Consider the following 27573-nt stretch of genomic DNA (forward strand, 5'->3'; position numbering starts at 1 on the left):
CTGATCCCCCTTCCCTCCACCAGGACGGCCACTGCAGCCACGATGCCGAGCTCCCATCGGGTGGAACCGTATGTGAACTACACAGATGGGAACTCGGCCGGTCGACCGCAGGGAATCGCCGCGGGGGCCTCTTTCAACGGTCCCTGACCGGCGCTGCGTCGATCGCGCGCAGGCAACTGGTGTCAATTCTCCGGTCGCCAGAGGTTTGCGACCGGCGTAGGACCTGATCGCTGGTGGACGCCTAATTCTCCCACCTTGTGCCGAGCGCAATTTTGGCACGGAGCCTCGGAGAATCCCAGCCCAGATCTTTCCTCAGAACGTTGGAAGTCCATATTGCATACAATAGTCAAGAAGCAAGGGCATGCCTCCTTATAGTCAAAGGGAAGTGGTTGAGTTTGCTAGGACATGACTGGCTCAGCCAAATTCCATTGAATTGGGGTAAAATCAAGAACACAAAGGTGACTGAGGATGATGTTAAGAAGAATCTGGACATGTTTAATGATGAACTGGGTACACTGTGTGGTACTACTGTGAAGTTGTCCGTAGATCCTCAGGCTGCTCTTCCCTTTCTCAAGCCCAGGACAGTGCTCTCTGCCACGAGAAGGAAAGTGGAGCAGGAATTAGAATGGCTGCAAAGGCTTGGAATCATTGAGCCTATTCAGTTTCCTCCTTGGGCAGCTTCAATTGTTCCTGTCTTTAAAAATGATGGTATGGTGCACATAGATGATGACTACAAGCTCACCATTAACCAGTTTTCCAAGTTAGATGCATATCCATCATCTAGGATGGAAGATTTGTTTTCAACTCTTGTGGGAGGCAAAACAACATTGGACATGAGCTGGGCCTATCAACAACTCTTGCTCGATGAAGATTTGAAGCAATATGCAGCCATCAACATACAAAAAGGGTTGTTCAAGTACAGTTGTTCAGTTTTTGGCGTATCCTCCAATTCGGCGATCTTTCAGGGGATGGACAACGTGTTACAAGGCGTTCCTCAGATGGCAGTCTACCTGGATGACACCTTAATAATGGGGAAGATGGAGGAGGAGCACCTCAACAAATGTGATGAAGTTTTATAAAGGTTTTCAGAGGCGGAACTGCATCTGGAGCACAGCAATTGCATTTTTCAGGCATAATGCATGGAATATCTAAGCCACAGAATCACTGCACAAGGCTTATATCCTGTGGAAATGAAAGTTTAAATGATTAAGGAAGCTCCAGAGTCCAGGAATGTGTCACAGCTCATTTCATTTTAGGCCTTAAGTAAACTATCCTGGAAGGTCCTTGCCAGACCTGTTGGCTCCACTGTATCTACTTCTGCACAAAGAAAGTGGGAGTCCACACAGGAGAAGGTTTTCAAAGATGTGAAAACGCTGCTGCAATTGCCTTAAGATTTGGCTAATGTGTTGATCCAGGCAGGGAAGTTAATCTGTCATGTGATGCCTCGCCCTATGGTGTGTGGGGGGGGGGTACTTTCTCATTTAATGGAGCATGGATCCAACAAACCTATTGGTTTTGCATTTCGTACACTGGCAAAGGCTGAAAAAGGATATTCACAGTTGAACAAAGGTGGTCTAGCTATCTGTTTTGCGGTGAAAACATTTCATCAGTACCCCGATGGTCGTTCATGTGTACAACCACAAGCCAATGATAAGTCTTTTATGCAAGTCAAAATGTATTCCTTCCATGGCCTCAGCAAGAATAAAAAACTATGTGCTTACATTGTCAGCTTATCAGTACAATATTGTGCGCACAGCTGGGAAAGACAATGCACATACGGATGTTGAGTCGTCTCCCGTTACTGGATTTGCCATCTAAGGTATTGTGTCATCCTGAGACTATTTTCTTACTCGAGAGATTGGCACTTTAAGTGCAAAGCAGATTAAGCAATAGACAGACAGATCCTATTCTGTCACAAGTTAAAAGATTTCTGATGCACGGAAGATGATGAGTTGAAACCTGATGTGAAGTGCAGGAATGAGTTAAGTGTGCAGGATGGATGCATACTGCTGGGAGTCAAGAGTGGTCATTCTGCCCTCACTCGCAAGTCATGAGTCTCATCCACGTGCTTCTAAAATGAAAAGTCAAGCAAGGTTGTACGTTTGGTGGCTTAATGTGGATCTGGATTTGGAGAACAAGGTAAAATCCTGTTTTTATTCCAATACCGTATCACACAACCATCTACAACCGGGCTCTCTCCAGGAGACTTGTTGATAGGTACAAGGCCAAAATCCCATCTGGATCGCGGGCAAGGCCACCGGGGTCGGATCCCCTCGTGCTCCCCCGAGGATCACCCCCTCTGACTTATCTGCCAGGTCCCGCCGGTACGGGAGGTGAGAAATTCACGCTGGCAGGACTGGCCAAAACTGGACGGCCACTCGGCCCATCGGGGCCCGGAGAATCGCCGGGGGGCCGCTGTCAACGGCCCAGTTTGCCAGTTAGCTCCCCTGGGGGAATGAAAGAGGAACGTTCAGGTACAAATTCTCAATCTATCTCTTCACTTACAATTCCAGATCAACCGTTACAAGATTCACCAGTGGTATTATGTAGGTCGCAACATAATCGCAAAGGTCCTGACATGCTTTTTATGGTGAAGACATTACATTTGTTGCACTGCTATCCTGATGGGGGATTGAACTTTATGGGGTGAGGGGAGGGGGGAGCAGTGATACAGAGTATTATTTTGAGTAGATGTTCTCATGAGCCTTTCTCCTATGTAATTGTTTTACTGGCGTCTGTTGAGGGTCCTGAGCATGTGCGGACATTTTCAGTCTATAAGAGGGTTATCTGTAAGCAAGACCCTTTTTACTAGAGCTCCTATTTTCAAATTATTACTGTTAATACTGTTCTGCTGAGTTACTGTTATCGACAAACTTTGTTATTTATTTATATAAATGAAGTTCCCTCTTTTAAATATCACATTCAACTACCTTTCTTTATGGTTTCAAGTTCAGTCAGAGGACTGTGAACCAACATAAATTACTGATAGAATACAGACAGCAAAGTTTTCAATGGGCTGAAGGGTTGAATACAACGCCAAATAGGAGATAATTTTAATAGTTTAAGCCTGGAAGTGAAAGAGGCACTCATTATACAACAGAAATAAAGGACTACATTTTACAGTCCCTGTCAGACAGTTGACCATCCCACCACCTCCCTGCCCATCCCGGAAAATCAGAGGCTGGTTTAGCACAGTGGGCTAAACAGCTGGCTTGTAATGAAGAACAATGCCAGCAGCGCGGGTTCAATTCCCGTACCGGCCTCCCCGAACAGGTGCCGGAATGTGGCGACTAGGGGCTTTTCACAGTAACTTCATTAAGGCCTACTTATGACAATAAGCGATTATTATTATTATAATGTCTCAGGAGACGATGTAGACCAATTAGGACTGAGATAGGGAAAACATTTCTTCACTCAAAGGGATGACCTTGTGAAATTCTCTACCACAGGAGGCTGTGGAGGCCAAGGCACCTAATGTATTCAAGAAAGTGATGGAAAAATGTTTAGATTTTAATGGCTTCAAGGGTGTGGGGAGAGAATATGGCTTTGAGATAGAAGATCAGCCATGATCATATTGAATGGCAGAGCATTTTGAAAAGCCGAATGGCCTCCTCCTGCTCCTAGTTTCTATAATCAACGTTCAATTAGGCTTGTTACTCAGCTAATTGACACCAGTAATATGCTGCACACACTATGAAATGGTTGGTGTGGGCAGTTGGGAGCGAGTGTTCAGCCAAATATTTGAAAACATTCTTCGGGAAGGAAGTAGAGGTTCTATCTTCAGGGGCTACCCTTTGTGGATCAGGGATCAGCTCAGCCCCCTAAGATAGAACCCATCCCCTTTCTTCCAACCCACCTATTGCATTGAACCTACCTCCTCATACCATAGCCCCCTCCCTAACCTGCCCAAACACTCCCTGCCCATGACCCCGGACTTATCTGTTTTCAGGGATCCATTGTGCCTTCTTTCTCGTTGCAGCACACTATTTCACGCTTGGTGCTACCAGGACCGATGGAATCTGATTAACGAGCAGCTCACAAAGGCTGGATTTCCTCCTCAGTTGTTGTGGCGGAATGGAAGTTCCACTCTGCCCCTCTTAAACCGTGAGGGGCAGACTGGCATGGAGCGATCAGATCGGCTTTGTTTATACTTCCAGGAAGGGCAATACATCAGCAGCCCCCCCCCCCCCCCCCCCGCCCCAGTAATATTCCGCCTAAAGTCCTGTACTTTTATCACACATAGAAAAGTGTCCCAAGGAATTTCATATATCCTGTCCACGACACCCTGGGTTAGTGCGCGGTCAATTCCAGGCTCACTTGACCCGGAGTTGCAACACAAGTAAAATTAGATTTTATTTAAAATACCCGAGGCCTTTGGCCGAGCCCAATAAACTGCAGTCACCAGGTTCAGTATTATGATCAAACTGATAGAAACATTTAACTGAATATCTAATACCCCTTTCCCAACCCCCCATTTCTAACTATCCCCACTCTCTCTCTCTACACACACACACACACTCAGACTAAAATCAGAGGGGAAAGGCTGGTTGAAAGGTAAAGAAAATATTAAGAAAATACAAGGTCAAGGATCTTTGATGCACTGGGATAACTTTCAGTTAACTTTCTGGAGTTCAGGCTTTTGTTTTGGTACTTCTTCCTTTTAGGCTTGAGATGGATTTCTCTGACAAGGTTGTCTACTTTCTCAGCTGATTCGGGATAATTCAGATTTACAGTAAATATGTGCCAAACACTTGGTGGTTTTAGAACAAGAAGGCAAGCAAGAGACAGAGGCTGATCCTTCTCCTTCTAAGGTCTAAACACTTCTGCCAAGTTCTCCAAGAAAGCATCGCGCAGAAACCAATCACTGACTTGTCAGGCAGAACACTGTCCCTGGCCAACCCACTGGCTGCAAATTAGCCAATCGAATCGACCTGTTCCTAAGATTCACTCGGCACTGAAGAATCTGGGGCGAGATTCTCCCCCAACGGCGCGATGTCCGCCGACTGGCGCCAATCAGACGGGCATCGCGCCGGCCCAAAGGTGCGGAATGCTCCGCATCTTTGGGGGCCGAGCCCCAACATTGAGGGGCTAGGCCGGCGCCGGAGGGATTTCCGCCCCGCCAGCTGGCGGAAATGGCGTTTGGTGCCCCGCCAGCTGGCGCGGAAATGCGGCACATGCGCGGGAGCGTCAGCGGCCGCCGACAGTTTCCCACGCATGCGCAGTGGGGAGAGTCTCTTCCGCCTCCGCCATGGTGGAGGCCGTGACGGAGGCGGAAGGGAAAGAGTGCCCCCACGGCACAGGCCCGCCCGCGGATTGGTGGGCCCCGATCGCGGGCCAGGCCACCGTGGGGGCACCCCCCGGGGTCAGATCGCCCCGCGCCCCCCCCAGGACCCCGGAGCCCGCCCACGCCGCCTGGTCCCGCCGGTAAATACCAGCTTTGATTTACGCCGGCGGGACAGGCAATTTCTGGGCGGGACTTCGGCCCATTGAGCGGGGGGTCCCGCCAACCGGCGCGGCCCGATTCCCGCCCCCGCCCAATCTCCGGTACCGGAGACTTCGGCGGGGGTGGGATTCACGGCGGCCAACGGCCATTCTCCGACCCGGCGGGGGGGTCGGAGAATGACACCCCTGGTTTCTCCTCTGCAAAGTATAAAACCTAGATCACACTGTCCTGATAAGTAAGCTGCTTGAACTCGAGTGTTCTGCTCAAAGGCACATCCGGAATATGGGTCCATGGACCAAAAATAATAAAAGAATAGAAATGGCAACAAAGGAAATAAATAGGAGGGACTCTTAAAGATCCAAGACCAAGGTATGGTTTGAGGAAGGGTGACTAAAAGTTTGGTCAAAGGGGTGAGTTTTAAAGAGAGTCTTACAAAATGAGAGAGTGAGGTAGGGAGATGGAGAAGTTTCGGAAATTATTTCCTGACCGTGGGACCTAGGGTGGTGTGCGGGGTAGGGGGAGGGGGGGGGCGGCATGACTACCAAGGCCACGCAAAGGAAATAGGAGAATGCAGAAATGACTGGGGCGGGATTCTCCCCTAACCGGCGGGGCGGGCCTTACTCCGGAATCCTCCGCACCTTCAGGGGTTAGGCCGGCACTGGCGGGGTTGGCTCCGTGCCAGCCGGCGCCGAAGGGCCTCCGCCAGCCGGCGCATGTGTGGGAGCACCAGCGTGTGCTGGCGTCATCCCAGCACATGCGCAGGGGGGTTCTTCTCCGCGCCGGCCATGGCAGACCGTTACACCGGCCGGCGCGGAGGGAAAGAGTGCCCCCACGGCACAGGCCCACCCGCAGATCGGTGGGCCCCGATCGCGGGTCAATCCACCGTGGAGGCTCCCGTGGGGCCAGATCCCCCCCGGGCGCCCCCTCCCCCCAAGGACGCCGCAGGCCGCCCGCAGAGCCAGTTCCCGCCGGTAAGGACCTGGTATATTTCATGCCGGCGGGACCCACCGAAAACGGGCGGCCACTTGGCCCATCGCAGGCCGGAGAATCGCGGGGGGGACCACTGCCAATGGCCCCGAACCGGTGCGAATCCCGCCCCCGCCGAAAAACCGGCGCCGGAGAATCCATGAGCCGGCGTCGGGGCGGGATTCACGCCGCCCCCCCCGGCGATTCTCCGGCCGGGGGGGGGGGGGGGGGGGGGGGGGGGTCGGAGGAATACAAACTTCTCAGAGGGTTATAAAAACAGAGAAGGTTACAGATATAAGGAGGAGTCATGAAATGAAGAAACCTGGATGCAAGGATGAGCATTTTCAATTCAAGACATTATACCAGGCCTCTAAAGCCTGTCGCAGTCACATTCTGCCACCATCAGGCTAGAAAATTATCCAAGGTCAGGGGTACCCTTTTCTGACAGGCTGAAGTCACACAACAACATAATTCCACTAGTCTAATGGCCAAGGAAAGCTTTTAGGCTGTACGGTATTAAAAAACTACTCCTTTGCTAATTTTAGTGACTTCAAATCTCATTATTATTACAAATCATTGTGATAATCTTGCTCATTATTACTAACTCCTTTATTAGGCATTCCCATGACAAAACTCATTACCAATCTCTCATTACTGCAATCTCTCTTTATTTCAAATCCTTGATATTACAGAGCTCTTGTTACTACAAACCCTCTTTATTACTCATTATTACAAATTCTTGTTATGACAAGCACCCGTGTACATCATCTCCATTGTTCTAATCCTCTCCTTAAAATGGCCTTTCCTTGGCCATGCTGCTCAGAATCAGAAATATTTCCAATTCTCCCAATAATTAGTTTCAACAATATATGCCACATGGTAACTAAAAGAATATTGTCAAATGACACAACTAATTGTCAAGCAAATAACATTACATTAGCTTACATGTTAAAATGGCCAGCATTGCAAAAAAATAAGAGTCACAGGGGTATACTGGGAATACTGGGGAACACAGGAGGGTTAACATGGGATAATTGCAAGTACAGGATTGCAGGAAAATACTGAAAATACTCGAGACATTTTGGGGTAATGTAAATGCCAGCAGAATATGCCGGTGTAGTAAAGTTACTGTCAGTTGTGGGAACCTTTAAATACAATTATTCTGGAGAAATTTAACAGCCACTTCGACAAGCTTCGACCAATAAAGGAGAGCGAGCAGGGATTTGCTAAAGTTGGATCACGTTTGATTATGTCATTGTCCTGAAACGTTAACTCTGTTTCTCTTTCCATAGAAGCTACCTGACTTCCTTGCCATTTTCAATATTTTCTGTTTTTATTCCACACCCTTTGGCGTTGCACCAGCAGAATCGCGAATTAGATCCCATCCTTCCATCGTCCCCAGAGTCACAGGCTAGATTGCCTTCCAGAATCACATTCCACGCCCCCCCCAAAAAAACATCCCAGGGATTAGCACCCACATGAAGATTGGACCGAGCCAATTGGGGTCAGGCTTCAAACTTCTCACTTTACCTCCTCCACCAACCCCCCCCCCCAACCCCCCCACCCCCAACCCCCCCCCCCCAACCCCCCCACCCCCAACCCCCCCCCCCCCCCCCCCAACCCCCCTCCCTCCCCAAGCACTTTCAATATTGGACTCCTGCTCCTCCCTCAGGGGTCAGGAATCTGGCATACATGGGTCAGTGGCATCTTCTCCACTGTTCCCTTTCTATCAGGTGGATGTGTGGGTGGAAAATCTTTCTGGTGGCATCAGACACAGCTTGCGAGGAAACCCAAACCTCCTGATTGGCCAGCTTAACCCACACAACTCCCAGTGGGCCAGAAAGTTATAACTCTCCCCGGGCAACACCTACTTCCCCGTAGAGCACAAAAGCCAGGAAGATATGCTAAACCAACCATTAGATTAACCCCAACTGGAGCAATGCATTCAATCCTGGGCATCATACTTTAGGAATAACATCACATGTTTGAAAAAGGTACAGAAGAGATTTCTTGAATGGGTCCAGGGATGAGGGATTACAATTACATAAATAGGCTCGAAAAACTGTTACGCTCCTCTTCAGAGCACAGAATGCCAAGGACAGAAAGTGTGAGGTTTTTAAGATAACTCAGGGTGTAGATAGATATTTCCAATCGCTGAATGGTCATTAACCAGAAGGCACAAACTTTAGGTGATTGATAAGACGATAGCACAAATAAACTGATACCCAAAGAGAAATTCGAATTTGGAATGCATGTCTGATAGTGTAGTGAAAAAAGATTTAACAGTAGCTTTCAAAAGAGAATTGGATAAAGACTTGAAAGAGGAAGAATTGGAAGGGCATGAGGGAAGAGTGGGAAAGTGGGACCAACTGGACTGTTCTTCTGAAGAGCCTGCAGTCTCCTTCTGTGCTGTACAATGATTCTATGGGAGAGCACTGTGTGTACCAGAGGGGAAATAGGAGCATTGTGAATAACAGGGGCTCGAATTAGAACTCAATGTAGTGATGCTGGAAACCTGAAATAAAAGCAGAGAACTCTGATGAAAGACCACAGAACTAATACATTAATGCTGTTTTTCTGTCAACAGATGCTGCTAGGCCTACAGAGAATTTCCAGCATTTTCTGTTTTCATGGTGTGTAGTATATGCAGTGGTGGTTAGACACAGTACCTGGTCAAAGAAATTACAGATGGAGGTGAAAGCAATCATTTACTTAAATATGATTCAAACAGGGTTTATTTTGTACAAGAATAAACAATATCTGACTGGAAGCTCAGAACAATGTTTGACACCTACAAACACAGGAGACTGATGATCCTCTGAACATAATGTGTAAATATAAACCTACTGATTTATTTAATATATCTAATGAGTCATCATAATTAAACAATTAGACTGCATCACTGTATACAACTGAAATAATATGGGCATATGATCTATTTCTTAAAGCCAAGTTCTGAGAAATATTTCTGTCATGCTCCTTTATGGAGTCAAGTCAATAACTGCAAACCAAGCATTTCAGTGTTATTGACATGAGACGATTGGCTATCATTCGGGTCTCATTAATAACGATCATGAAGCTACCGAATAGTTGTAAAAACCCATCTGGTTATCTAATGTCCTCCAGGGAAGAAAATCTACAGTCCTTACCTGGTCTGGCCTTATATGTGACTCCAGACCAACAGCAATGTGCCTGACTCTGAAATGGCTTACCAAGCTACTCAGTTGCAGGGGGTCCACCACCATCTGCCCATAGGCAATCAGGAATGAGTAATAAATGCTGGATTTGCCAGTGACCCGCACACCCCAAGAATGAATTAAAAAAACAAAAATATCAGCAATTTGCAAAATCTCCATGTTTTCTATATCTCAACGTCTTTCCAAGTCCCCTTTTAATCCTTCTCCTTCCCTGAAAGTATTACTTCTTGCTGGGGTATAGATTCATGTGCTCTGATGTGTCACAGATGTGACTGTTTTGCATGTGTGAACCTAGATAAGTTTCAGTGGTATCTTGAATGTAACGGGTTGCACTGCTGAATTGATCCTGTTCACACCTGATGTCCATATACATGCCCTTTCCAGCAGAGGTCACTGGATGAATGCTGCTTGATTTTCCTCTCTCCAGCCCATAACCCCACGCTGCTGGTCATCAATCAACATTGGCTAAGGATTAAACCTGGGACTTTCTCGGTCATTCTGACTCAATATTTCACCACGTCTCATTTCGTAGAAGATATGTTTTAATGCCAAGTTGTTATTAACATCTACTGCCACCAATTTAAAAAAGAAAATCAGAGTAACCCACCAGTTTTCATCTTACCACACTCAGCCATAAATCAGACATGCTCATGCCTGCCCCCCTCTCCTACTTGGTGTATGTGAGACTTTTCCTTTTCCATCAAACTCCAGCAGATTAAAATTCAAATAACAGTGGCTGTCAGTCATACAGCTGCCTCTTTCAGTGGATACAATTTTCTATGCAGTGCTTGTATTAATATTTCAGCAAGATAGCTGCAGATTGAATCTCCTGACAACTGAGTGACATTTGTTGACTAAAGATTTATTCAATTAGCAGAAGCAATTGCATTTTAGGATAGCTCAGGCCCTCCTCTCAAAAATGAACTGTGTGCAGGCCATTCTTGGTGAAAACATCAACTCAGCACACAAGTACAGGAGTAGATGATTCAGCCCTCAAGTGTATTCTACCATTCAATTAGATCGTGGCTAATTCGTACCCGAACTCTATTTACCCACCTTTGATCGATATCCCTTGATAATCTCACCTAAACCTCACCTAACAAAACTCTATTGGTCTTAGTGTTGAAAAATCCAATAAACCTAGCATCTATTCTTTTAGGGAGTGATTTTGAGATTTCCATTACACTTTGTGTGGAAAAAGTGCATCCTGAATTGTGAAAAAGTACATCCTGATTTTACTCCTGAATGGCCTAGTTCCAAAGTTAAGATTGTGCCCTCTTGTTCTGGATTTCCCCACCAGAGGAAATAGCTTCTCTGTGTCTATCCCATTGAATCCCTTTGTCAAGTTAAACAGCTCAATTACAATTCCACTGACAGTGCAATATTTAAAATTAAGATTTCACTGGGAACAAAACAAAATTGTATTCGGAAATAAAATATTTGTCCACAAGTAAAACTCTGTAGACAGGAGCTTAGGCACTCATATTTAAAAACATAGAGCATTCACATAGGACCCATAAACACTAGAAATAGATACAATATGCATACACAGTACATGCACATTGCACATATCCCACCTCAAATTTACATAAACATATATACTCCTGCAATTAGTCAGACACTTCCACAGTTTTATTCTATGTTTTGACAACTGAATATCAAATTGGAGCCAACGATCATTTCTGGACTTGAAGTTGAGATGACATGATATAAACCTTATACCCATATTACAAATGGAATTGGGAATGAACTATTTAGGAATTCAATGCACTTTTCACTTGCAAAATTAAAGTAAATGCCTTTCAAACTAAGCAATAGCCAAATACTTTGAAAACAGCACAATCAGGTGGAGAAAGGTCACATTTCAAAATACTATTTGAAGGAGGCAGAAAAAAGACAGTACATGCTTACATTTTGAAAAAAAGGGACCCTTTCAAAATTCCAATATATGGAAATGTATAAACCCCAACAGGATGGGCACATTTATGTATCACATGAAATGAGGCAGTGTTTCTTTTATTAGAAAGCACACAGCAGATTTTAGAAGGGCACAATACTATTTCTTGAATTTCTCAACCCTCAATATGCGACGAGAGGCCCTTCAGTTCTGAAAGGGTTAGTGACTTAGCTGCTCAGATGCAGTGCCTGGATGTTTGGCGGTTTCTATTGAATGGGATCTGTTTAAAGCAGCAGGGATTCCAGTTAGAGCCAGTCTACGAGACCCGAATATGAATAGGAAAAAAACAGCTCACAAAAACCACCCTAAACACTTTAGAAAAGAGGGAAAAAAATCCTGCATCAAGGCTTGGGGGGAGGGGGGGGGGGGAAGAGAGAGAGAGAGAGCGGGGGTGGGGGTAGCAGACCAGCACTGAAGACGATTAATAGCTGGCTGCACAATAATCAGTAAATCTCCAACATTATATGTCGTTCAGATTATGCGCCTAACCAGGGTAAAACCAGAGGAGGTGGAGGAACCCATCAAATCAAGCCCAACTCAAGTGGAAATTGCACACAAACAAGGTGATGGGGAGATATTCATGAGCAAAGTCCAGATCCTTTCCTGGAGCAAAAGACAATATGCTTATTCCATTCGAAAAATCGCATCTTTATTCATCTCCACGTTTTGTTTATCAAACAAAAACATTTATTATTTGTATATGGAGTAATGTTATTTTGCTTTCAACTTGCACACAAACACACACTCACTTGGCTAGACTCAATCTCCATGACAACAGATAGCCTGGAGATCCCCCCCCCCCCCCTTCTCTGCCAGTCCACAATGATCAATTAATTTATATTTTTCAGAAATCATGCAAAGCAATATTAAAGGAGATTCAAGATGTAAAGCACCCACACTAAAACAAGCAGGGAAGTCGGAGGAGCAAAACGAAAACCCCAATCTAGCAGCAGGAAATTTCAAACCTATTTGCATTCAATACCAAACCAGACTTCGTACCAATTCCATCAGAACACAGCATCACAAGGATAGAAAGATCATCAACCTTGGTTTTTTTTTCTCTCGCCCGGATCCTGGGCAGATTTCCCTTCAGATAAACACTTGTTTTTGGTTTGGACACTGTGGGATATTGTTATTGAACAGCTGTAAAGATGGAGAAATACTCAAAAGAGGTAACAGTGGGTATCAGCGGACGGGCAAAAAGGTTCGGCAGGACATGAAAAAGGATGAATAAGAGAACGGATAGAATAACTAATGAGAGTGAGTGAGTGAGCGACCCCCTCCCTCCCCCGTCTCTCTCAGTGGGTGCTGGACCTCCGGTGATCACTCGCATCAGCTCCTGCTCCCGGTTCCATGGCGGGGACTCTTACCTGGGACTGAGGCTTATCAGGATCGCTCCGAAGCTGTGCAACTCGCCAGCACTTCCATGGCCACGTCCGCGCGGGGGGGGGGGGGGGAGGTGATGGAGCCCTTTCTCCGCTCGGATGTGACTCTCCAGCCCGGTTCCACCGCTGCCTCTTCCACCGCCGAGACTCGACTCCTTTCACTGCAAGTGGTGTTGTGAGGAGGAGGGGAAGTGTTTGGGGGGGGGGGGGGGGGCGACGACAGGAACGTGCCGCGGGAACGAGCAATGCGCGTCCACTGCAAAAGCGCGACGTGACCTGAATCTTCATCAGCCGGGCTCCGGGAGAGACTGAGATTGGGAGAGGAAGGCAATCGCGCCCCCCTCCTCCATCACTCAGCCTGAAGCACCTTCTAAAAGATGCACGGCCGGAGTTTGCATCCAGGCAGCCGGCTTCCCAACTCGTCTTACAACACTGGCTTGCCTGGAGATTTTAGACACTTCAAAGGTGTCGGATATTGGGTGGGGGTTGTCAACGCATGAGGTAGATGGGCTGAAGGGTCTCCCTGTTTTGGAGAAATAGTGGTCCAAAGTTTGCTGGAACGGGATTTTTGCAGCATGCCCCATTACATAGGCTCTCCCCTCGCCGCCGCCGCCGCCTTCAAATAAAAGCAAAATATTTCAGATGCTGGAAATCTGAAATAACAGCAGAAAACGCTGGATAAACTCAGCAGGTCTGGCGTCCCATGCTGTCGGACCTGCTGAGTTTATCCAGCATTTTCAGAATTGACCCCTCACCCTTCAAGTCGAAATATTGATTCCCTTTAAATTGCTGATAAAAGTGGGACAAGCTTGGGTAAAGTTGCCTCTGGGCGATCAACAGTTTATCTCCTTAAGAAATAAGATGATAGAATCAGAGAATGGTTACAGAACAGAAGGAGGCCATTCGGCCCATCATGTCCATGAGGGCTCTCTGAAAAATAACTCAACTGGTCCCACCCCCTGCCGTTTAACCGTTTAGCAATGTAATTTTTTGCTTCAAGTAATTAGCCAATTTTCTTAAGAAAACCGAGATTGAAGTTGCCTCCAACACATTCTCAGGGACAGCATCAAATCCTAACCACACACAACATAATTAAATATGTTCCTCATGTCACAGTTGCTTCTTTTGTCAATCACCAAATCAGTGTCTTCTGGTTCTGAGCATTCTGCAAACGAGAACACTTTCTCCTCACTTATTCTGTCCAGAATCCACATGATTTTGAAAACCTCTATCAAATCTCCTCTTAATACTCTTTTCCCCAAAGGAGAACAACACGTGAGAAAGAAACAGCGGAGTGACGGAGAAGGAAAATAAATCATATTCAAATTAGGTAGAGAAAAAGAAATAGAGAGGAAAATAAAGATTGGAATAAGGAGTAAAAATGAGAAAGGAAAAATAAGAAAAAAAACTTTTAAAAAGCTCTGGCAAGGAGTTATTACCTGTACGATTGCGACTATACAATTTAAATTGCTACCTCTCGTTGATTAGAATTTCAGGATCATAAATCTTCTTATTTCAAGTTTAATTGGCAATTAATGTGCAAGTGCAACATCATGAAACTTGCAGTGAGCTGTTGATTCCCTAAGGCTAAGGGAGGTGTCCCTCACCACAAGTTGGTTGAGATTTACACATTAATGACAGTGTGTACCATTAAACACACTTATGTCACCAGTAAATCCTGAGCCATTATTCTATTTCCCCCCAAAATACATCTTATTCATTAAATTTGTAAAAGTACATTCCAATACAATTCAAATTGAATATTACAGAAAGTGCAATAAAATTTAACTGTTCTCCGTACAGCTTGCTGCACCCTGAAGTGTCTCAATGTATTTGCAATACTCTTGATATATACAATATATATCCCTTGCCAAGCATAAATTCCAAGGGGTTTGACACAGTTTCCAGCCACTTAGGAATTGTTCAAGGTTTGCTCCCAACAATGATTTGTATTATTCAGTCACACCACAGTCCCAAATGTTCCTTAGGTTTCATCACATGCCATTTGAGTAGACCATGAAAATCGTCCTCTTTATTACTATTCAGGGCAATATAATTGCTACACTGTTGCTGGTGCTGACTTTTAGATGAGCTGTTAAACCCAGGCCCTGTCTGCCAGTTTAGTATCTGTCAAATTTCCTTTGGGTCTAGTTGAACAGCAGAAGATTCTGCATGGTGCACCAACCAACATTTATTTGGTCAGAGGTAATTTTAGGAATGTTTTAAAAGAGGAGAAATTGAGAGGTTTAGGGAGGGATTTCCAGAGCTTAAGGTACAAGCATAGTTATGAAATCAGTTGGAATGAGATTGGTGGATTGCAGAGTTCTCAGACAGAGCTTGCAGAGACAGATAGAGAGGGGCTGAGGTCATGGAGGAATTTGAACAGATGGATGAGAATTATAAACGTAAGGCACCTAATTTGGGTACTTTATTTTGAGCTGCAGACTTCCAAAACATGAGCAGAGTTCTTTTAGAAAATGTTTTCCAGCAATTTATCATTACCTACAACAACAAGAGCAACGTATATTTAAATAGAGCCTTTAACATTGTAAAATGTCCCAAGACACTTTGCAGGAGCATTATCAAATAACAGTTTAACAACACGCCACATAAGCTAACTTGGGATAAAATGAACAACAGTTTGGTCAAAGGGGTAGGTTATAAGGAGCATCTTTAAGGAGAAACCAGAGATAGAGAGGCAGAGAGGTTTAGGGAGAAAGTTCCAGAAGCTAGAACCTTGGCTGCCGAAGACAGCAGCCAATGATTATGTAATTAAAATTGAGGATGCTCAAGTGACCAGAATTGGAAGAGCACAGATAATGAAAGAGGGTTGTAGGGCTGGAGCAAATTACAGAGGTAGGGAGGGATGAGGCCATGGAGGTGTAGCCACTTAAAATGGCCAACTCCCGATTCAAAATGGCGAACGGCAAAGGCTGATGGGAAAGTCAGCCAACAAGACAAAAACCAGCAGCTGCAGGTTGACTGTGTATTTACCTCTGGAAAGGCCAGACAATATCGATACCAGCAACCATCAGCATAACAAAACAACAGCCATCTGCATACTAATGAGCAATCCCCGGGAACAATAAGCAACATTTAGACACACAAAGCAAAACCAGACTCTTCGGCGCCAGCAGGAGCCTACACAAAAGGAGATGAACGAGCACCTCAAGACCGCCCATCGATCAGGGAACCGCTCCAGCATTGGAGAAAATCAAACCAAGCGATTGGGACAAAGTCCAATCACTCGGGACCAGGTACAGGGTCCGCCTCGAAAGGCGGGAAGCCCCTGGGGACTTTAAGAATTGAGCCCCAAGTTCATATCGCTCTCTTCTTCTCCACCTCTTCGCTCTCTTCACGCTCTTCTTCCTGCCCAGGTCACCCAGCAACAACGAACCAACATTGACCGTGACCGGAGCAGTGAAGATCGAAATCATAAGTCTTAATTCAACGCTCGCTACGAGATAGGCGCTCCCAGCTACCAATCCGTACCAACTTCGAATCCCGCAGACTCAGAACCCGAACGAAAGGCCATTTGTTTCCCTGACCTGGTGGGCCAGTTCAAAGTTAAGTATAGGCCTATTAGTTATAGAAGTAGCTTAGACGTAGAATTTGTGCATGAGTAGCGATTACTGTGTATAATAAATGTGCTTTGATTTAAATCTTACTAATCGGTGTATTGGATTATTGATCATTACTCGGACTTGAACCTCGTGGTGGTATCATAAAGATACCTGGCGACTTGAGAGCAAAGGTAATAAACCAGAGTAATTGAACCAAGGAGAAAATTAGCAACATTATTTGGCGACATCCTGACGGGACCCAATCTAGAAGTGGAAAACCACTCCGGGAGAACCCAGAATTTGAATTAGAGATCCAATTGGAAACAGAAAACCACAAGTGTTCAAGCAGTTCTGATCAATACTCATAAATTCGGAAGTGTGTATATGCATGCGTAACTAACAGGGCGATAAGGTAAAACTGATAGATTTTTTGTTGCGACAAAACTATCGGAAGTTTGTATTTCGGAAAGTAGCCGTACCCGTATTTACAGCACCGCCTTAATACCCCTGTCCCAAATTTGAAGAGCAGCAGTCGGATTAATATCCCTGTCCCAAATTTGAAGAGCAGCATTCGGACAGGAAAGGTGGCAATGCAGGCAATGCAGCGCCGAATGAACCCAGAGGAATTTGTGGTCGCAGCGACCAGCAGCAGTAGAGTGGGACAATGTCCCATTTGGGAGGAAGAGATCAGGAAATATCTCAAAGGGAAAGGATAGCCCCTTTGGAATGAATTCTGTGACAATGAGGAATCAGGTCCCGGGAGTATAGGACATACTTGGTGGGAGAACCTGAGCGAGATCCACAAAAAGAGCTTAGGGAAAGCTCGCAAGCCGATGGCAATCGTGTCCTGCTTGGCACAATTGCGAGGCACAGAGGAGGTCGTCAGGACGCTCCGGAAAGAAGTTGAGGGCATACATTGAATGAGTAAGGTCGATGTAAGCGAGGTAGAAAAGGAGAATTTGGAATTGATAAGGAAGTTGGCAGCAAAAGATAGAGAGGTGGAGGATGCCAAAAGTGTACACCAGTGTTGTCTGGCGCACTTAAACAGCTTCCAGTCTCAATATGAAAAGGCCTATCAGGACACGCAACGTGCAGTCCTGGTACATGAAGAAATAGAAAAGCAGGTAGAGGCATTACAGAGACAGTGTAGTGACCTCAAGGCAGCATTAAGAGCACTCCATGCTGCCACCACAGAACAAAGACAAAGCACGCTAGATCACGCAAAGTGCCAGAAGCAGATTGCAGAGCTGCAATCGCTGCTTTCAGTTCAGAAAGGTTTCCAGGAAACCTTTGGAGAAAAATTAGATCAGGAAGACGGCCCGGATTGGGAAGAATTGAATGAAACAGCGCAGAGATATGTTCAGGGAACATGTACGCAGGGAAAGCCACAAAAGAGAAAAGCGCCCCAACCCCCCACAGAGCAGATAGTTCACGCTCCAATGAACCCAGTAACCACCCACCGCACAGCCACATCGGACAATGCGGAATTTCTATACTCCACCCCCTTAACAGTGACCCAATTACGGGACGCGTGCGATAAGATCACACCATTCCTCCCACCTCAGACCCCCACCATTTCTTTGCCACAGTCAAGCATCAGGCGGCCATGTACGGCCTGGATGAGCGAGAGCATGTGAAGCTCACAGTTTTAAGTTTAGACCCTTCAGTAGCAGCAGCCCTTCTCGACCCACAGTATGTAGGAGGAGGCACCCTTGCAGAAATGCATACGGCGATCCTGGATGCGATCGGGTATAACCGGGGTGACCCCTTAGATGGCCTCAATAAGTGCAGGCAGGAAAAGACAGAACACCCCACAGCGTTTGCTGGACGCCTGTGGATTCATTTCACAGCAGTTTTCGGTAATTTAGAACGTGCCCATTTGTCCCAAGATGGTATGGCCAAATGGACCCGCACCCTTATCTCCCATGCCACAAAGGCAGGACAAAAAGCCTGAACAAATTATAACCCCTCAGAGGAAGCCCACAATGAGAAATGGGTTTTAAAAAGATTGTCCCGCGCCTGGGAGCAGTCTGTACAAAACAAACCCGCAGTTAAAAATCCCGAGGAAGAGCAGGCAGACATGCATCCAGTTAAAACGCACCAGAACCCCGCATGGGTAAACGAAGGAAAGAACAGCCCCACCCAGAAACCACCGGAATGTTATAATTGCGGACAATTAGGACATGACGCACGAGAATGTCAAGCCCCCCTGAAACTGCAACGGAATCAGCCCACAAATGCCCCCCGAACCAGTGAAGACACCAACAGCCCCGAGCCCCCACCCAGGGAAGCATACCCAAGGGAACAATGCACCAGAGAGCCTGCTCCACCTTATGTGCCCCAGGGGTCGTGTTACAACTGTGGGCAGTCAGGACACTTCGCCCGAGATTGCAGGAGACCCCCACCAGCTAGACTAGCCCCCAGATATGAAGGAGAACACCCCCCACAGCAGCTACAAGGTCCCAGCTGTCCCATGCAAACTGTGAGCACTTACCCACCACTTCTCATGGCAGCGTTACCTCAGCAAGGCCACTTCATTCTTGTTTCACTTCTCCTTCCTTTCTTCTTCGGTCACGCTGCACTCCCTCCATATGCTAGTTACACCCCAGTCCAAATGTGATTTACGATGTCCTGTATTCTGATGGAACCTGCCGCATGTTTTATGCTGTTTGTAAGTTTGTTAAATGTTGTTTGTCAGACCGGAAAAAACATTTTCACGCCCCCACGCCTTTTCAGCAGATACCTCTGAGGACTTGCCCCCAGAGACTCATTATTGCCAGACACTAGTTCAGCGGAACTAGCTTGTCTGCAGAGACTTGTTCAGGTACCAGACGCCCGTTCATAACTGCCCTTCTGGTTCGAAGGAAAGAACCACTACGGCAGCCTCACCACGATGACTACATTTCTTGCCCGTTCTTGTCGGTTGCTCAGACAGTGGAGAAACGGCTACGGACCCGCCCTGCCTGGGAACCCCCCCTCTGGTCAACTACGCTCGGGTAGGGGAGACACGGCATTGGTAGCCGTCCTACCCGGGGACTCCATCCATCTCTTACCCGTCGCGGCCCATACGCACCTCATTTTGGCAATTTTAGTTCAAAAAGTTTTGTTTTGTTTCAGGTAACCCTTGGGTTGCCAACCGCATGCTATTTACATCCTGAAACATTTGGATGGTAAATTGCGCCGTCTGCGAGACGGCTCGCACTAGTTCATTATTTGGAAGTGTGTCTTGTCCTAAAATTCGATTTTTGAAAAAGAAATGAGGGAGTCACACTAGTGACCAATTATAAAGGGAGTAATTGGCACTAAAGGACAGACAGACTATCATACGAGATGTTAAACAAAGATAGTTACAGACACTATGCTTGTTTCCACAGAACTCCAGAAGCTCCAGGACCGGAGAAGAGAAGAAAAGGAAAGAGAAAGCCATGAGGACTTTCTTCACATGGATCATCATCTTTATGGACATTTGGTTGCGAGTGAACGCGACCCCCATGACTTCAAGCCCCCCAGCCGTTAATGATTCACTTCCCCACAGTACCCAGAGCCCAGTCACCAGCGACACCACACCATCTTGGTGTGCCAGGTTTATAACCTGGTATTCTCTGTCATATGTAATAGAAACCTTACTAGTATTGGTGATACTCTGCTGCATCGTGCAGACTATGCGTCTAAGGAAATGGAGAAGGAGAGCCTACCGCGCTCGAACCCCGGTATATAGGATCAGATCCCCTATTTTCGGATACGACCAGACCCCCCGACCCCCGCGATCTATAATAAAGAGCATACATTTGCGGTTTTATTGTAAATAAAGAAATGTAAAGGAATGTTCATGAGCAAATTGTACGATCCTGAGCTTGACTGCCAAGCCAGGAAAAACGTATATAAACTGCTATGATTTTGTTTGTATGGTTCAGGAAGTTAGAATAATGAAATATGGATGATAATGGCATAGTGTAGGTTAGATGGCTTTTGTTTCGGTGCAACATCGTGGGCCGAAGGGCCTGTACTGCGCTGTATTGTTCTATTCTAAATGTTTGCGTGAGTGTAGTGTATTTAGAATAGTTAGAGGTTCCCAGTTTATTGTTTTGTAATGCATGTCCCTGTTTGACATAGCGCCCCTTAGAATTGTCAGTTAAAAATATTTTGCATCGTGATGGTCAGTGCAGAGGCCATGAAGGAAGTGCCCCCCCAGGTCAGGGAATGGAAAGCAACATAGTTATGTGATCCATCACGCTGCGCATTAGGATCACAAGGAGAGTTTGTAGCCACTTAAAATGGCCAACTCCCGATTCAAAATGGCGAACGGCAAAGGCTGATGGGAAAGTCAGCCAACAAGACAAAAACCAGCAGCTGCAGATTGGCTGTGTATTTACCTCTGGAAAGGCCAGACAATATCGATACCAGCAACCATCAGCATAACAAAACAACAGCCATCTGCATACTAATGAGCAATCCCCAGGAACAATAAGCAACATTTAGACACACAAAGCAAAACCAGACTCTTCGGCGCCAGCAGGAGCCTACAGAAAAGGTGGTGAACGAGCACCTCAAGACCGCCCATCGATTAGGGAACCGCTCCAGCATTGGAGAAAATCGAACTAAGCGATTGGGACAAAGTCCAATCACTTGGGACCAGGTACAGGGTCCGCCCCGAAAGGCGGGAAGCCCCTGGGGACTATAAGAATTGAGCCCCAAGTTCAAATCGCTCTCTTCTTCTCCACCTCTTCGCTCTCTTCACGCTCTTCTTCCTGCCCGGGTCACCCAGCAACAATGAACCAACATTGACCGTCACCGGAGAAGTGAAGATCGAAATCGTAAGTCTTAATTCAACGCTCGCTATGAGATAGGCGCTCCTAGCTACCAATCCATACCAACTTCGAATCCCACAGACTCAGAACCCGAACGAAAGGCCATTTGGTTCCCTGACCTGGTGGGCCAGTTCAAAGTTAAGTATAGGCCAGTTAGTTGTAGAAGTAGCTTAGACGTAGAATTTGTGCATGAGTAGCGATTACTGTGTATAATAAATGTGCTTTGATTGAAACCTTACTAATCGGTGTATTGGATTATTGATCATTACTCGGACTTGAACCTCGTGGCGGTATCATAAAGATACCTGGCGACTCGAGAGCAAAGGTAATAAAACAGAGCAATTGAACTAAGGAGAAAATTAGCAACAGAGGGAATTAAAAAGATGGTTGAGAATTTTAAAACCAAAGCACTGCTTAACCAGGAACCAGAATAGCTCAGCAAGCGCAGGAGTGATGGGTGAATAGACTTTGTCCAAATTGGGACGCACACACAGCAGTCAATAGGATAAACCCAAGCTTACAGAAGGTAGAACATTGGAGGTCAGTCAGAAACAGGTTGCAATAGTCAAGTCTAGAGATAACAAAGGCATGGTTGTGGGTTTTATTAACAGATGAGCTGAGTCAGGGGTAGAGTCAGATGTTGTTCGAAAGGTTACAAGAAACTCTTATTGAGAAAGAATGAGCATTTTATTGAAAAATTGATTAATATGAGCTTTTCTTTAATAGATGCTGTGAACTTACCACAACATTTTCAGCGAGGGGAAAATCAAGTTGACACCTCATACTGATACTCCAATATTTTTTGAATGAATGATTTCTTCCTGCTGCTACCTGCTAATTCAAACTTGGAAGCTTCCAAAAAAATGTGAACAATTTGAATGTTCAGTTTTCTGATGTTTTACTCATTCATTGTTGGTATTTAAAGATATTGGTGATTCTGTTAAATATTTGTTGTTGAGTGAACAGGTTTGGACCTCATTTTGGCCCATCACAAATTTTAGCTGTGTGGGCATATGATGCCATGAGGTTTGACACCATAGAAGATGATGTTTTCAGGTACCATCTTCCCCTTAGGTAATCCTTTGGGATTGAGGTTGACTTGCTTCCAATCCAGTTCAATGGGTTCTGAGGTTGCAGAAACGTCCAATACAGAACTTGCGGACTCTGCCACATGATGGGGAAGTTGGTGCTGGGAGGATGGGTAGGTGGGCCATTAAGAGGTTTTTACCCGATCTTCAAAGCGCTGACTTTACTTCTGTGTGTTCCCAATGAAGTCTCTCAATGTGTTCAGTGCCTTCCTGAATTAACCTTCACCATTTTGGTCAGTCACAAGCCAAACACTTTCATCAATCAGTGGGCATGTTTAACTTTTTCAGGGATGTTTTGAGGACATCCCTAAAGTCGTCCTCCTGGGAATAACCTGCCACCATCAGGTTCTGAGTAGAAAATCTGCTTCGGGAATCTGGTGTCAGGCAGACAAATGACAAGTCCCACTCAGAGGAGTTGGTTTTGAGTTATCAGCGCCTCAATGCTGGACATGCTGGTTTGGGAGGGAACATTGCATTTGGGCTGCCTGCATGTAACTGGATTTGAAGGATCTTGTGAGGGCACCACAGGTGCTACTTGTCCAAGTAGCAGATTGTTGTCCCCTGGTCAGGTTTGCAGAGTCAAGACATTTCCTGGCTCAGTGAACCTTTAAAAATGGCCACCCGCAGATCAGATTTTCAGTTAGGAGGTGGGAGGAGGGAGGTGGGCGCAGGCTGAAGAGGGAGTTGGGGTGAGCAAACCTGGAAGGAATCCACAGGCTGTTGGGTACAGAGGCAGGCTGGGTGCAAGGTCTTCTTCTGTGCCCCAGCACTGTGTTGAAATAAATAAAAAATAAAAATAAAATAAAAACATCCCTCCAGCTCTCAATCCCAACCCCCTTACCTAATCCCTATACCTTATCCAAGGCAACTTGTGCCAACACGTGCCCCCACCCACCCACCCCAATTACCCCCACACCATATGCTAACTTAGTTACCCTCTAACCATCCTCATGGCCCCTCAAACCCCTATGCCAACTTTATGCCCCTCTATCCACTCCATTGACCATACCTTCTTGACCATTGGCCAACTCATGCTAACCCATACCTCCATGCCAAAGCATCCAGTACCATTGGAAAGTTACTTGACATTTTCTGGATAGCTATGACAGATTTGATACTTCCTGAACAGGTTTGACAGATCTGTTTTACCTCTCCAAAAGGGTACCCAGCTATCCATAAGAATTCACCAAGTTCAGACCTCCTCGTGTCTGTTCTAATCTGTGCACTTTAAACACCATAGATCTTGTCTTCCAAGGTTCCATTTTAGTGGAACAGTCAAATCTACTCATGCATAAAACTCTACAACCTAAACTATCATTATTACTCAAAGCTTATACTTAGCTTCGGGTGCCCACTCAGTCAGAGGAACAATGGCCGTTGCTCGGTTCTGAGGCTGCTGGGTTGAGTTGTTTACAGGATAGCAACTAGGAGCGTCTATCTCATAGCGTGCGTTGACTTGGAAATTACTTGGTCTGGCATAGCTTTGGCAGGTCTCTCCTCGCTGAGAGCCAAGGCCAAGAGAGAGATTCTCTCTTGGGGAATCCTTTTTATACCCAAAAGGGCTTCGCGTGCTTTTGGGCGGGCCTTGAACTTGGCCACAATTAATTGGCCGTTTCCCAATCGTCCTTATCGATTTTCCTCCAATAGAGGGATGGGTTCCCTGATTGCTGGGTGTGTCCTAGGTGGTCGTTGGTTTGCTTTGTTTTAATCTCCTATGGCGCCGGGATGTCTGTCTTAGCATTGATTACCTAAATGTTGCCTTTTGTTCCCGGGGATGGCTCATTAGTATGTAGGTGGTTCTGCAGTACCGGTCTTGTCTGAGAGCTACAGCTCTAATCAACAGACAGACCTTGCACCTGCTTGCTTTTTCGGTATTGTCCAATTTTCCCTGCATTCTTTGCAAGTGCCCATTTTGTAATCGGGACGTGGCCATCCCAGATGGCTACAAGCCCTCCTTGTGATCCTCAATGCAAAGCGTGAAGGGTCACATTACTGCGTCGTCTTCATCCTCTGACGGGGCACCCATGATCAGGCTCTACTCTGCCCTATCCTATGAAACACAATTTTACCTAAATCATTTTTAAATACATACATTATTATAAAACTCTACGGGGAGTTATGACATTAATGCATACATTACAGAAAAATTAAAAAACTGGAACCGCTAACTATCCTCAATATACTATCCTTACTCAAACAATCAAAAATAATCTATAACATCTTAAACTGTACAAAATAGCAGCACACAAATTTCTCTGGCCTGGCAGTCAGCCACAGAGGTTTACATTTCTTTATTTAACAGAATACATAAAGAGAAATGGATGCACTTTAATTCATGACAAGGGGTTCGGGGGTTTGGTGAAATCCGAAAATAGCGGACCTAATCCTGTATACCTGGGTGCGAGAGCGGTAGGCTCTCTTTCGCCATTTCCTGACTCTAAGTGTCTGCATGACACTGCAAAGTATCGCCAGTACTAAGAGTGATTCTACTATGTACGATAGTGAATACCAGGTGATAAACTTATCACACCAGATCGGGGTATTGTTAGCTGTCGCGGGGCTAACTATCTCGGGGTTCTGTGTATTGCGGGGGGTGGGAATCATTCATGGCTTGTGCGGTAGGGGTCAGAGGGGGTAGCGTCCGTGCGCAACTGAAGGGACCCCGCTAAGATCCAGGTGATCAAGATGGAGGTCGTCTTCATCTTTCCGTCTTTCTGTCTTCTTCTTTGTCTTCCTCTGCGGTTCCTGAGGTTCCGGAGTTCTGTGAACACAAGCATAATATCTGTTATTATGTTGCTTAATATCTTGTGTGCCTGTCTGTCCTTTGTTGCCAATTTCCCTTTATAATTGGTCACCATCTGTGATCCTGGGATTATATTCATTGGAGTTTAGGAGGTTGAGGGGAGATCTAATAGAAACTTACAAGATAATGAATGGCTTAGATAGGGTGGACGTAGGGAAGTTGTTTCCATTAGCAGGGGAGACTAGGACCCAGGGGCACAGCCTTAGAATAAAAGGGAGTCACTTTAGAACAGAGATGAGGAGAAATTTCTTCAGCCAGAGAGTGGTGGGTCTGTGGAATTCATTGCCACAGAGGGCGGTGGAAGCCAGGATGTTGAGTGTCTTTAAGACAGAAGTTGATAAATTCTTGATTTCTCGAGGAATTAAGGGCTATGGAGAGAGAGCGGGTAAATGGAGTTGAAATCAGCCATGATTGAATGGTGGAGTGGACACGGTGGGCTGAATGGCCTTACTTCCGCTCCTATGTCTTATGGTCTCATGGTGACTCCCTCGTTTTTTTATTTTTTAAACCAAATATTTGGGAAAAGACATCCGAGAAAAAGACTAGCATAGTGCGAGCTGTCTCACAGCCTGTGCGATCTACCATCCTAGTGTTTGAGGATGTAAATAGCACACGGAAGTAACCTAAGGGATGCCAAAACCAAACAAAAGAATTTCAAACTGAAAGTGGCAAAATGGGGTGCGTGTGGGCCGCGGCGGGTAAGAAATGGGTGGAATCCCCGGGTAGGATGGTGATCAATGCCGTTTGTGCTCTACCCAAACGTCGCTGACCAGAGGGGGGTCCTCAGGCAGGGCGGGGACCAGTGCCGTTTCTCCACTGCCTGAGCAACAGGCAAGAACGGGTAAGAATGTGGTCGTCGTGGGGGTTGCCTTGTTGTCTGCAGACAAACTTGTACCTCTAAACTGGTTTCTGTGGACAAACTAGTTCCTCTGAACTGGTTTCTGTTGACAAACTAGTTCCTCTGAACTGTTGTCTGGAAACAAACTTGTTCCATTAACCGCCAGGGGGCGTTAAAGGAGTGGTGACGTGGGGCCGCGAAAAAGTTTCAAGTTTACAAACAACACTTAACATTAACACTCATGAACAAACATACAACAAACATGGTGCAGGTTCCATCAGAAAGAACACTGTATCTCTCCATCGGTTCTTTTTTCCCATCATCTGGACACCTCACTGCTCAATAGCGAACAGGGTCGCAAAGGGATTTATTTGGTGGGAGTCAGACTCTAAGTCATCATCTTCTCCCGGCTGCCAAACTCTTGACTGTCGTAACCGTGCTAAAGCTGCTTGGGGCGAATTGGGGTCCATCTCATCATTCCGGATGAGCCTGAACGAATTGTCTCGGTGCCAGAATCATGTGTCAAGGTTGGAGCTACTAGGTTTTAATCCGTAATCGTCGGGCGGTGGGTCTGGGTCAGGGGCTTTTTTATATGTAATCTCGAAGGGGTCAGTGGAATCATGCTCGGAATTGCTGGGAGTGCGGCCTGGTACAGGGGGATAATCGTTACATGGTGTGCTGTGGCTATCATCATCGTGATCGCTATCACTGTCGCTGCTGGTTGAAGGAAGGGAGAGGCGGAATCGTGCCTCTGGGGGTGAAGTTGAAGTCGTGTCTGAGGACGGCCTGGACTGGTTTGGGGGAGGGTAGGAAAACGTCATCTGTGGGCGGGGCGTGCTCGTTTGCTGCTGCGAGCAGGATGTGATGTGTGTGGCTATTCTGCGAGCCATAAGCCTTGAGCTGGTTTATGTGAAATCACGCAGATTTGCCATTCGGATAGGTTATTTTGTATACCGTGGGGCTGACTTTGTCTGAAATGGAGTACGGTCCGGAGAATTTAGGGGAAAGGAATGAACTGTGATTATACAGAGAAAGCATCACTTGCTGTCCTACTGCAAACTCAATGGCGTGTACTGCTTGGGGCGAATTGGGGTCCATCTCATCATTCCGGATGAGCCTGAACGAATTGTCTCGGTGCCAGAATCGTGTGTCAAGGTTGGAGCTACTAGGTTTTAATCCGTAATCGTCGGGCGGTGGGTCTGGGTCAGGGGCTTTGATATATGTAATCTCGAAGGGGTCAGTGGAATCATGCTCGGAATTGCTGGGAGTGCGGCCTGGTACAGGGGGATAATCGTTACATGGTGTGCTGTGGCTATCATCATCGTGATCGCTATCACTGTCGCTGCTGGTTGAAGGAAGGGAGAGGCGGAATCGTGCCTCTGGGGGTGAAGTTGAAGTCGTGTCTGAGGACGGCCTGGACTGGTTTGGGGGAGGGTAGGAAAACGTCATCTGTGGGCGGGGCGTGCTCGTTTGCTGCTGCGAGCAGGATGTGATGTGTGTGGCTATTCTGCGAGCCATAAGCCTT

At 46.3% G+C, this 27573-nt stretch overlaps 1 protein-coding gene across 4 annotated transcripts in view; it reads right to left on the reverse strand.

Annotated features, from left to right (window-relative positions):
* nlgn3a (neuroligin 3a) overlaps positions 1 to 13127 on the reverse strand; it is a 417061-nt gene extending 403934 nt beyond the window's left edge. For 2 of the 4 annotated variants that reach the window (XM_072505501.1, XM_072505502.1), the window contains exon 1: positions 12934 to 13126. The gene's annotated coding sequence lies outside the window, so the exon portion shown is untranslated. Of the gene's footprint in view, positions 1 to 12933 lie in introns of all 4 variants that reach the window. The other 2 variants (XM_072505500.1, XM_072505503.1) reach the window with 2 other exon arrangements.
* Between the last annotated feature and the right edge of the window lie 14446 nt (positions 13128 to 27573).

The sequence above is a fragment of the Scyliorhinus torazame genome, chromosome 5, assembly GCF_047496885.1.
Source record: "Scyliorhinus torazame isolate Kashiwa2021f chromosome 5, sScyTor2.1, whole genome shotgun sequence".
In the NCBI taxonomy this organism is placed as follows: Eukaryota; Metazoa; Chordata; class Chondrichthyes; order Carcharhiniformes; family Scyliorhinidae; genus Scyliorhinus; species Scyliorhinus torazame.